Source organism: Neovison vison, chromosome 5 (genome assembly GCF_020171115.1).
Source record: "Neovison vison isolate M4711 chromosome 5, ASM_NN_V1, whole genome shotgun sequence".
Lineage (NCBI taxonomy): Eukaryota > Metazoa > Chordata > Mammalia > Carnivora > Mustelidae > Neogale > Neogale vison.
Genome location: NC_058095.1, coordinates 123,384,466 through 123,395,453, shown reverse-complemented (window position 1 = coordinate 123,395,453; position 10,988 = coordinate 123,384,466). Strand labels below are relative to the sequence as shown.

General features: G+C 35.1%; 1 long non-coding RNA gene across 1 annotated transcript; it reads right to left on the bottom strand.

Moving 5' to 3' along the window:
- Positions 1-261: 261 nt before the first annotated feature.
- Positions 262-10,157, bottom strand: LOC122907869. The gene is made up of 3 exons (XR_006384774.1): positions 10,100-10,157; positions 8,681-8,769; positions 262-279 (listed from the first exon to the last, which is right to left on the bottom strand). It is a non-coding gene; the product is annotated as an uncharacterized LOC122907869 (long non-coding RNA).
- Positions 10,158-10,988: the final 831 nt, after the last annotated feature.

Sequence of the window (10,988 nt, the reverse complement as noted above, 5' to 3'; positions counted from 1 at the left end):
TCAATGCAATTACATTCAAAACCTAAGTCAACTTATTTTGTAAATATTAACAAGGTAATTCTAATAAAAATTCAAAGATAATGAAATAATAAAAACAGTATTTCAAAGGGAGAACAAAAATGGATGTCTGGGTACCTGGGTGGCTCAGTTGGTTGAGTGACTGCCTTTGGCTCAGGTCATGATCCTGGAGTCCTGGGATCGAGTCCCACATCCGGCTCCCTGCTCAGCAGGGAATCTGCTTCTCCTGCTAACCTCTCTCCTCTCATGCTCTCTCTCTCTCTAAAAAAAAAAGAAAAGAAAAAAACCTGGATGTCTACAATATTTTATTTAATATTTTCTAAAAAGCTGGAGTACCTGGAGGGTTCGGTTAAGTGTCCCACTCTTGATTTTGGATCAGGTCATGATTTCAGTGTCATGGGACGAAACCCTGTGTCTGACTCTGTCCTCAGTGGGGAGTCTGCTTGAGGTTCTGTCTCCCTCTGCCCTTCCAAAATAAATAAATAAATCTTAAAAAAAATATTTTCTATAAAGCTACTGAAATCAAGGGCAAACATTTAGTAAATGTAATAGGATTTAAAATTCAGAAATAGACTAAAAAGTATATATTCAATTTATTACAAGGTAATTTAAAGAAGAATGAATAGTCTTTTCGACAATCCAAACTGAATCAAATTCCATTCACACATAAAAAAGAAGAAAATAAAAAGGACTTAAACCTCAGCTCATACCATAACCAAAAACAAATTTGAATAATATCACAAACAAGGGAGACTGGGAGACATGGCAAATAAATTCAGTGTGATAATCTGGTGTTATGAGATGAATTGTATCCATCCCCCCAATTCATGTGTTGAAACCCTAACTCCCTGTGTGACTATATTTGGGAACAAGGCCTTGAAGAGATAAATTAAGGTTAAAGGAGGTCTTAAGTGTGGGGCCAAATTCAATGGCGGCCTTATAAAGAGAGAAAGAGAGATATCTCTTTCTCTACTCTTTCTCTCTCCACACATTCACAAAGAAGAGGTCATGTGAGCAAATAGCAAGAAGGCAGCCATCTATAAACCAAAAGAAGAGTCCTCAGGATGAAACTGAATTTGCTGGCACCTTGACCTTGAACTTCTAGCCTAAGGAACTGTGAGAAATAAATTTCTATTATTAAGCCACCCCAGTTTATGTTACTTTTTATGCCTTCCCAAGAGACTAGTACAACTCTACTGGATCCTGGAACAATAACAACAAAAAGGATATTAATGGAAGAACGGGAGAAATTGATAAAGATGTTCTGTATCGTGATTTCTCTGGTGGTTACATGATTGTATATATTTGTCATAATTTGCCTAACTCTGCCCTTAAACTTGAGGAGACTCTCTAAATTATACCTCAATAAAACAGATTTTAAAATTTAAATATCCTTATTGTTTAAAGGACAATGAATACTTTTAGACACAGGTTCTAGACATTGAGGACACCAAAAATCAATTAACAGTGGCAAAATATGAAGACATTAGACTATAGTTAATTTTTAATAAATTCTGTTAAACTAATAAGTAGATTGATATGTATTTTTTCCTTACAGCCGAGTTAGCCTTACGGAGACAGGTCAAAGATCATATTTCTCTGCTTGTTTTACAATCAAAGAAGAACAATGTTGCTAAGGGATATACCAAGAACGCTGTGGATTTGAGGATAGCAAATTCATGTATTCATGTGTTGTTATCACAGCTCCCATCAGGGTTTACCTTCCCCCTTTGTGTTTTACCATGAGAGAGGAAAAGGGAAAGAGATTATGGAAAAAGGCTGAGAGGACATGCTCATGATTGAGGATATGAATCTTCTCTGCCTTTTCCCATTCAGCACCTCCAGAGATAAATACACAAATCAATATATGGCTAAGTGGATACAAGTTAAAGGACACAGAACTTCACCTTATTTAAGATATCCATACTAACTAATGGGATATATCCTGAATTCACAAATGATCTTCAAAAAAAAAAAACAAACAAACAAAACTTCCTTCAAAAAAAACAATGAAGAGGGGAGCATGGATGGCTCAGTCATGAAGTGTCTGCCTTCAGCTCAGGTCATGATCCCAGGGTTCGGGGATCTAGCCCAGCATGGGGCTCCCTGCTCCGTGGGAAGCCTGCTTCTCCCCCTCCCACTCCTCCTGCCTGTGTTCCCTCTCTTGCTATCTCTCTGTCAAATAAATAAAATCTTAAAAAAAAAAAAAAAGCAACGAAGAGGGATGTGATTGCATTTTTACTGAGCAAAATATCACAGAGGGTCTTGCGAAGCACTAATTAGGCCATATTTTTGAAACAAGCCGATCGAAAAGCACGTTTTATTTTGTGCTTGGATCTTGCTGTTCATCAAGAGATCGTTTATTAAGTTGCAGAGTATACATAACAAGAAAAAAAATAAATGCAGAATCCATAGAAACTAAAAAAATATAATTCATCTGTAAACTAAAAATAAATACATGATTCCATGTTTACCTTAAGTAGTTCAAAACAAGAGAAAACTAATATACTGTCTAAACCTAGTGTATATATGAATGATAAATTTTTAATAAAACAAATGAATGACGAGCCTAGAATGTAAATGAGGGATCACCTGGTGGGCATATAAAGTGAATGTAAGGGAAGTCACCCTGGAAAATTGCAATTTCTATTCCTTGTTCTTTCACATATTTTGCCAGTTTTCTACTTGTTTATGGTGAGGTGGTTTCGTCAAGAGCTGGAAATGGAAGTCTTCACATTTATTTCTAATCTTCATCTTCATGTAATTTTTTTATTAATGACATTTTCCAAGGCTATATTAGAAAAAGTTTCCAATTTCAACATGCCTCATCTTATTGTATCTTTATTATTTTTTAAAATATCTATGTTAGCTATAGAGAACTGAGCTCTGACTCAGCTGAGTTTTCTTTCCTCCTTCCCTCCTTCCCTTTCTCTCTTTCTCTGTCATTCTCTTTCCTTTCCTTTTTTTTTTTTTTCTTTTCTTTCTGCCTGCATTAATGCATTCTATATTATGGAAGAACAATTGCAGGAGATTGTAGGAGAGTCCCCTCTTTCTCATTTCCAGTAAGCTATAGTCAGTACGTACTCCTTGCAGTCATCAATTCCCTTAAGCTAGCCAGGATAAAAATGTTTTCCTCTATTTTTTCTCATTAACATTTCTGCTGTAATTTTGACAGAGAGGTTTGCAATCTCCTTTCTTTTCTTGTGGTCATCTTTTCTCCCCTTTTCAAATAGTACAAGGTAGTTACAAAAGTTACAATAGTAAGAAAAAAATAAATGCAGAGAACACACTGAAACCGAATAAATTATTAAAAGTCGACTTCTAGGGCAGGAAAGTATATAATATTCAACCTGACTGTGTCTATAGTAAGCCACTAATATTGTGAAAACAAATCCTATGTGTCACTACCAGATTGGAATCCTTTCCAACTGGAGGGCTCATGGGACAATGATTTGGAGTTCCACCGGAGAGATTCAGTTCTTAGGACTGTTTCAGGGAACTTCATTGCCATTAAATACTTTTGATGCCACTGGCAGGAAAGCCATTCACCAGAAAGCTAAAATAACTGAACTCCTGAAGTTTCCCAGCCCTCTCCAGTAAAGCAACAGGGCCCTTTGTGTTTCCTGTGTAAGGTAGGAGGAGAGCCCCAAAAAAGAAGTTCGAAGTTGCTGAAGGGGAACTTCCTTCCAGGGCCAGCTGGATCTGAATGTAAGAATTGGTAGAGGAAATGTAGTTAGAAGAAAGTTAAAGAACTTACTTGGCTTTGACTGTTTTGAGCAATGTGTTTTTAATTTTTAATCTAACTTACTCCATTAAATAGTTCTGAACATCAATCAAAATCAGAAAGTGAAGCTCACCATACTGACTGATTCAGAAATGATTTGTTGTCACCCCTCAATGTTTATATCTCAAGAATAAAAATTCCAAGGTATTTTCATGTAGCTATATAATATATACTTTTTTCTAACACCTTAGAAATTCTTATTTCTTTGTTCTGGATCCACTGCTAATTCTCTATACCATGTCCCTCTTTGCTAGGATCAATTAATGGATTGAGAACAGTATTTCAGGGATAGACTACAGAGCTCTCTTGTGTGTGCAAAACAAAGAAACCAGAACACTTTTAAAAAGAAAGGATTTTCCTCAGTGTCTTAGGACCCACAAATAACCTTGAAGACCAGAAAGTTCAGTTTGTCCTATTACAGCTTCTGAATTGCTGAAAATATAAAATAAAAAAGTGGGTAAACATTGCCACCAAGTGTTCAATTTGAGGTATTGAGAGATTACATACCTGATAGCAGTGATTTTTCTTTGTGTTATCCACTGAGTTCAAGGTTAAGTCTTTAACTTAATCACTTATATCCCCAAAGATCCTTCTCTCTTATTCTGAAATCCTACTCTAACTCAAATGGTTGATTTGTTTATTTCAATCCAATATTCTGTTCAACATTTCAATGGTGCTTTCTCTAAGCAGCAAGAATGTATTTAATGTTCAATTCAAAAGTTTCAGTTTTAAATAGAACAAGGAGAAAAAAGTATGCATACATATGCATTGGTGTTCATCCTCTTAGAATATTCTATGTTGTTTCATCTAGATATATAAATAATTATAAGATTTATTTTTAAAGGACAAAATCATTGTTCTTAGTTTCCACAGCTTAATATGCCTCTTTACTCAAGACTTTTGAAGATGCATCATGTTTATTATATATTTATACAGTGATATATGCATATACACATATTTTCTCAATGGCAGTTTCAAACAAACTTAACTCATTTCAGATTCTTAAATGTTATCCACACTTGCTGACCTCATACTAAATTCACACAGCTAAAGAAGTTACACTAAAAATAAATCTTACTTATGACAATTCTTTAATCAGTTTCTTTTGCCTGAAATAATATTCTAATTTTAAAGCTATGTTGTAGGTGTCTATAAAAAGAAGATATGAGTGAAGCAGAGCTGGCAAGGAGACAACTGAATTTTTGAAATATTTAGAAAGGAGCAGAAAGAGAGATATGGGAGAAGGCACATGTACTTAGGAGAAAAGACTAGTGCAAGGAGGAAAATTATTTCTGAAATTTTAAAAATTGCCTAAATTCCAAATAGAAATATCCCCTTCATATTCATCTTTTTAAAGTGTAATTAAATCTCAGTATAATACAACACCATACTTCCCGCATGCTCCACTTTTTTTTTTAGGAGCAGTTAAGAAAGGGGGGAGGAAAAAAAGCCCTCCTACTTCTTTTTATTTCTAGGTAGACACAGTCATTTAATAGAGTTGTTTTTTTTTTTTAAACAGGTGCTATTTTTGCAATAGAGGCATGATAATGTTGCAAGAGCAAAGTCTAAGGACTAAGACTGAGACAGTGCCTCATTAGCCAACAAGATGAAGGAATGGAATAGTTGGAGGAAGTAGAACTCTATAGAGATCTGTAAGGAAAACCAGGTTGAGTAAAGAGTAGACCAGGAAAAGAAATAGCAGCACTCGTGTCACCTGAAACAAAGATCACTGACGTCAATAATTTAACTACTTAGAATGTAGCTATATGGAGAGACGACAACTCTGTTTGAGCTGTCACAGGGAGGTGAAAAAAATATAGGCAATACTGTGAGCAGAGAACCATCGTAAATCTCTAGCCAGAAGAGTTTAGAAAATAGAACTACTCTTGAGCAGTACTCTTTTCAATACTAGAGAGTTAATGTTTTAATGATGGCTGCTCTATTTTGCTTTTGTTCAGTTCTCTCAGTCCAAACAAAGCATGCATTTTTGAGATCTTAATAGACAAAAGCTAGCCATAGTATTTTTAGTTTTTCTTTTATACATTATATTATTCATTGTCTATGAATTAATACTGCTTTATAGCTAACAGCTTATCAAATCTATGATTACCTCTTATCTATGTGAAAGGTCAAAGCTGCATATAACTTAGGTGGAACTTCTTTCCTTTCCTCAGAAATGTCACTTCAGCTTGACATCTTCTCGAAAAGAAGGGAAAGGGAAGGCAGAAGTATTTATGTGCATGATTTTAAAACAAATTCATTGAGAGGAGGTGAAATTTATTGATTCAAACAATGGCTTCAAAAATCATAGACTGAGGGTTGCTGGGGGGAGGGGGGTTGGGAGAAGGGGGGTGGGATTATGGACATTGGGGAGGGTATGTGCTTTGGTGAGTGCTGTGAAGTGTGTAAACCTGGCGATTCACAGACCTGTACCCCTGGGGATAAAAATATATGTTTATATAAAAAATAAAAAAATAAAAATTAAAAAAATAATAGATTTCATTTAAACACATTTTTCTTGTTCAGCTTTAGGATGAGTTAGCAACAATAAATCATATTCTTATATAGTTACCCAAAATTTTAAAAATATTTATTATTATTTGATAAATAGCTCTCTAGAATCTTCAAAAAATTAAAAGTAGATAGTGACTGAATACACTTTATTATCATTAAAGTAAAACCAATTCATAGTAAATGTAAAGAAGCCTGCATATTGAAGGACCTTCTGAAAGTCGGACTCTCATATACTTATCAGCTAGAGGTTTTTATTAGGAAAATAAATATATATATAGTAATATAGATAAAAACAAAGATTTTTATCCTATAATTACTTGTGTAATTTTTTAAATCTTTTTCTGTCTGTGAAGAGACAGCATACTTTGTGAACTCAAATGGCGAAGAAACAATAATAGAATTTTCTATTGCATTTCTTCTACAGAGCACTACTCCCTATATTTAACCTTTTCCTTTATATCCCACATTCTCATATCAGATGTGGGCAAGAAATTATTATCTTCCAAGGCTGTACCCTAGTGGGGAGGGATTACTCATCCAAGAAATTAGCCTTAAAATGAGTAATGCAGAATGAAATTCCCAAAATGACTTCCACAGCCAAAAGAGTCCCTCTCCCCAAAGCAGAAAATTCCTTACATTACAATGCATCTTTTTGTTCTTTGTTCAACTTGAGAGATCCCAGGACCCGTAACTTAGGAGGCTGAAAAATTAGTTTTAAATGACCTCTGCAGTTGCCCCATAATTAAAGGGGAGGAACAGAAAGATATTATGGCGCAGAGATAACAGACAGAGAGAGAGAGAGAGAAAGAGAGAGAGAGTGATAGAAACTTCACTCTATTTTTATGGTGTAATCTAAATATTTTCTAATTGAAGAATATAAATAAATTCTACCTTTACACTTAAAGCTGAATGAGAAAACGGGCTTCAAAAACGGGCTTTCCTTTTTTCTCCTTTTTCTAGCATACTAAAACAGAAGATGGGAAAGTTTGACATATTTCTAGGTATATCTTAGAGAATAATTGGAGGCTCCCCAGAAAAGAAACCCAAGAAGAACATCTTGGACATCGGCCACAGCAACTTCTTTCAAGAAATGTTTCCAGAGGCAAAGGAAACAAAAGCAAAAATGAACTTTTGGGATTTGATCAAGATCAAAAGTTTCTGCACAGCAAAGGAAATACTCAACAAAACAAAGAGGCAACCCACGGAATGGGAGAAGATATTCGCAAATGACACTACAGACAAAGGGCTGATATCTAAGATCTATAAGGAACTTCTCAAACTCAACACTCAAAAAGCAGATAAATACATCAAAAAATGGGCAGAAGACATGAACAGACACTTCTCCAAAGAAGAAATACAAATGGCTAACAGATACATGAAAAAATGTTCATCATCATTAGCCATCAGGGAGATTCAAATCAAAACCACATTGAGATACCACCTTACACCAGGTAGAATGGCCAAAATCAACAAGACAGTGAACAGCAAGTGGTGGAGAGGATGTAGAGAAAGGGGAACCCTTTTACACTGTTGGTGGGAATGCAAGTTGGTGCAGTCACTTTGGAACACAGTGTGAAGATTCCTTAAGAAATTAAAAATAGAGCTTCCCTATGACCCTGCAATTGTACAACTGGGTATTTACCCTAAAGATACAGATGGAGTGAAAAGAAGGGCTATCTGTACCCCAGTGTTTATAGCAGCAATGGCCAACCATCAAACTGTGGAAAAAGCCAAGATGTCCTTCAACAGACGAATGGATAAAGAAGATGTGGTCCATGTGTACAATGGAATATTATGCTTTCATCAGAAAGGATGAATACCCAACTTTTGTATCAACATGGATGGGACTGGAGGAGATTATGCTGAGTGAAATAAGTCAAACAGAGAGAATCAATTATCATATGGTTTCACTTACTTGTGGAGCATAAGGAATGACATGGAGGACATTAGGGGAAGAATAGGAAAAGTGAATTGGGGGAAATTGGAGGGGGAGGTGAACCATGAGAGACTGTGGACTCTGAGAAACAAATTGTGGGTTTTGGAGGGGAGAGGGGTCGGGGGATTGGTGAGCCTGGTGGTGGGGAATAAGGGGGGCATGTATCACATGGAGCACTGGGTGTGGTGCATGGACAATGAATCTTGGAACACTGAAAAAATAAAAAAGAAAGAAAAGAAACCCAAAAAGGTGCAAAAAAAAAAAATTCAAAAAATTTGGTCCATTGCTCTTGTGTTTAGAAAGCATGAAACAATGAATTCAGAATGAGAAGGATAAGCTTTACATTTCTAAAAGTTAGCTTTTTGAACTTAAGGTATACAGTTTTAGAAAACAAAGATGAGTTATATCACTTCATTGGGCTAGTTTACCTTTTCTCCTGGTATCAACTTGAACTCTCCTAAGGTTATTCCTTGTTCTTATCCATTTTCCATAGATTGTCAGCTGTTTATATTGTGACCTACACAGGAACATAAAGGAGAAGGAAGCTTCAGCATATGTCAACGACCCACAGAGAACTGCATGATCTTCTGTAAAATTCACAGAGAACTACTCTACATTCTTGCTATTGACTTTGACCTAATAATGTGAATTGCTGTCTCTGGTGGCTTTATAGACCATCACTACGGATTGAGTGTTTTATAGGTTTTCAGAGTCACTGAGAAGATATTCAGTATTATAACGTCAGTTGGGGAGAGGAATGACATACTCTTCTGCAGCAAAAAGAGTTATTACAAAGCTAGGGAAGCTTAGCTTGGTATTTCATGAACTCTGTAGTGATAAGGTATTATGGCCACACAGAGAGATGATCCACACATACAAACACTCTACACAGTAGAGTCAGACTTAGCTTTGCTGTATGTACTGAAATGAGAAAGTCACAATACTATTACCTAACTTACTAGTTAGGTAATATAGAGTTACGTATTTGCTTACCTCAGAACAACATTCCACAAAGAGTTTTGTGTGGAATACTAGATCTAGGGGATGTTTAAAGAGGTAATTTGAAATGTTGTTCTCTGGTCAAGTACACTTTCAAGAAACTAGGATCAACAAAGCTAAACTGTTTCCTGTTTTTTGCTTTTTACTTCAGGACTGTCCAGATCCCTTGCTTTGTGGGCTGTGACTCTCTCTAAATGGGATATAAGAGGCTCCAGCTTTCAAACTTACTTAGTTCTGGCACCCTTTCTTCATAGAAATCTCCGAGAGCCAGTAAAATGTAAACATTTTAGAATCATGGCAGAGAACACTGGAAAGTATTTCTCTTTCTGCTTGGGTATTAATGAAGTATTCCAATATATTGACTGTAGAGTTTTCCTTCTGTTTTGTGTTAAAGGTCTATTAACTGACTGAAAAGATAATTTGAAAGGAAAATAAAAGAAGGTTTAAATAACCATAAGGCAATGTATGACTGGTGTCTCTGAGAAGCATTCTGACTCACTTCGTTTATTCATTGTTTTTCTTAAATGACTGTACTGTAAATACATGCAAAAAATAAATGAATATATGAGTATATGAGTAGGCCATTTAAGGGCTGAATAGTGCTACTTCTTCAAGTACATGTAGGGCTAGATGATGTATATTTTGCATTGTAAGCTTTGCATCTAGCATATTGGAATAATTTTTTGTCATTTCAAAAACATTTGATTTTCTTTGTAGGTATTTTCTTATTGAATTATAAACACTGTATTCTAAGGATTTTAATGAAACAAAAGCACATTAAAATCCTAATCCATGGTAATTCAATGCAAATCACAATTACTTGACAATTGTTTCTATTATTGAAAAACCTGGGAGTCTATTCTTTACAAGCAGTCTTGTTCCAGCTTCTGCAGCAAACACTGGGCCCCCTGGAGCTGTAAGATAAAGGAAACACATCTGTGTTACTTCCAAATGAAAAGAATGTGGGGATCTCATACATAAACTCACCCAGTCCCAACAGAAACAAGAGAGAAAAGTGAAAAACATAGCATTTATTTTAGAATGCACATAGTCTAACTACTTTAGAAACAATCTGGGTACCATAGAACATGGTAGATAATTTAATGTCTACTAAATATTATTAAAAAAATCTCTCATCGATGAGAGATTTCTATTCAGTATTAAAGTTAATCTTGCAAGAGCACCAATGATTAAGATCAGTACCCCCCTCAACACAAGGAATTCTCAATTCTGAGTCTAAAACATGAAGACGCTGCACATCTGAACATCTTCAAGAACTATGTAATGTAAAACAAAAGTTTTAAAAAAGTAATATAAAAAAAGAAGAAAATAAAGATTAAATAGAAGGATATGAAGTAAAGCAAATGCGCAGATCACTGGGAGACCTACTTTAAACAGGTATGTGTGATTTTCAAAAGCTAAGCAAAGCCCCACTTCCATCTCCAATAATACTCTTTACTATTTTCTTTTCTGAGCATGCTATATGTGTAACTAAGACAAAAGGTTATACTGTATCAACTCACTGAGGTAGAATATTGTAGATTATTTAAGAAATGCAAGCGTAAACCTCTCAGAAGTATAAATTCCTTGTAACTTTCTTTTGTGTTCTTGTATAATTAAAAAATATAGAACACATATAATAATTTGTGTATCACTACAAACATAAATACTTAATACTAGGGAACCTGTCAGAAATTTATTTAAAGGGAAAACTAATATCAAAATATGAAAAGGTAT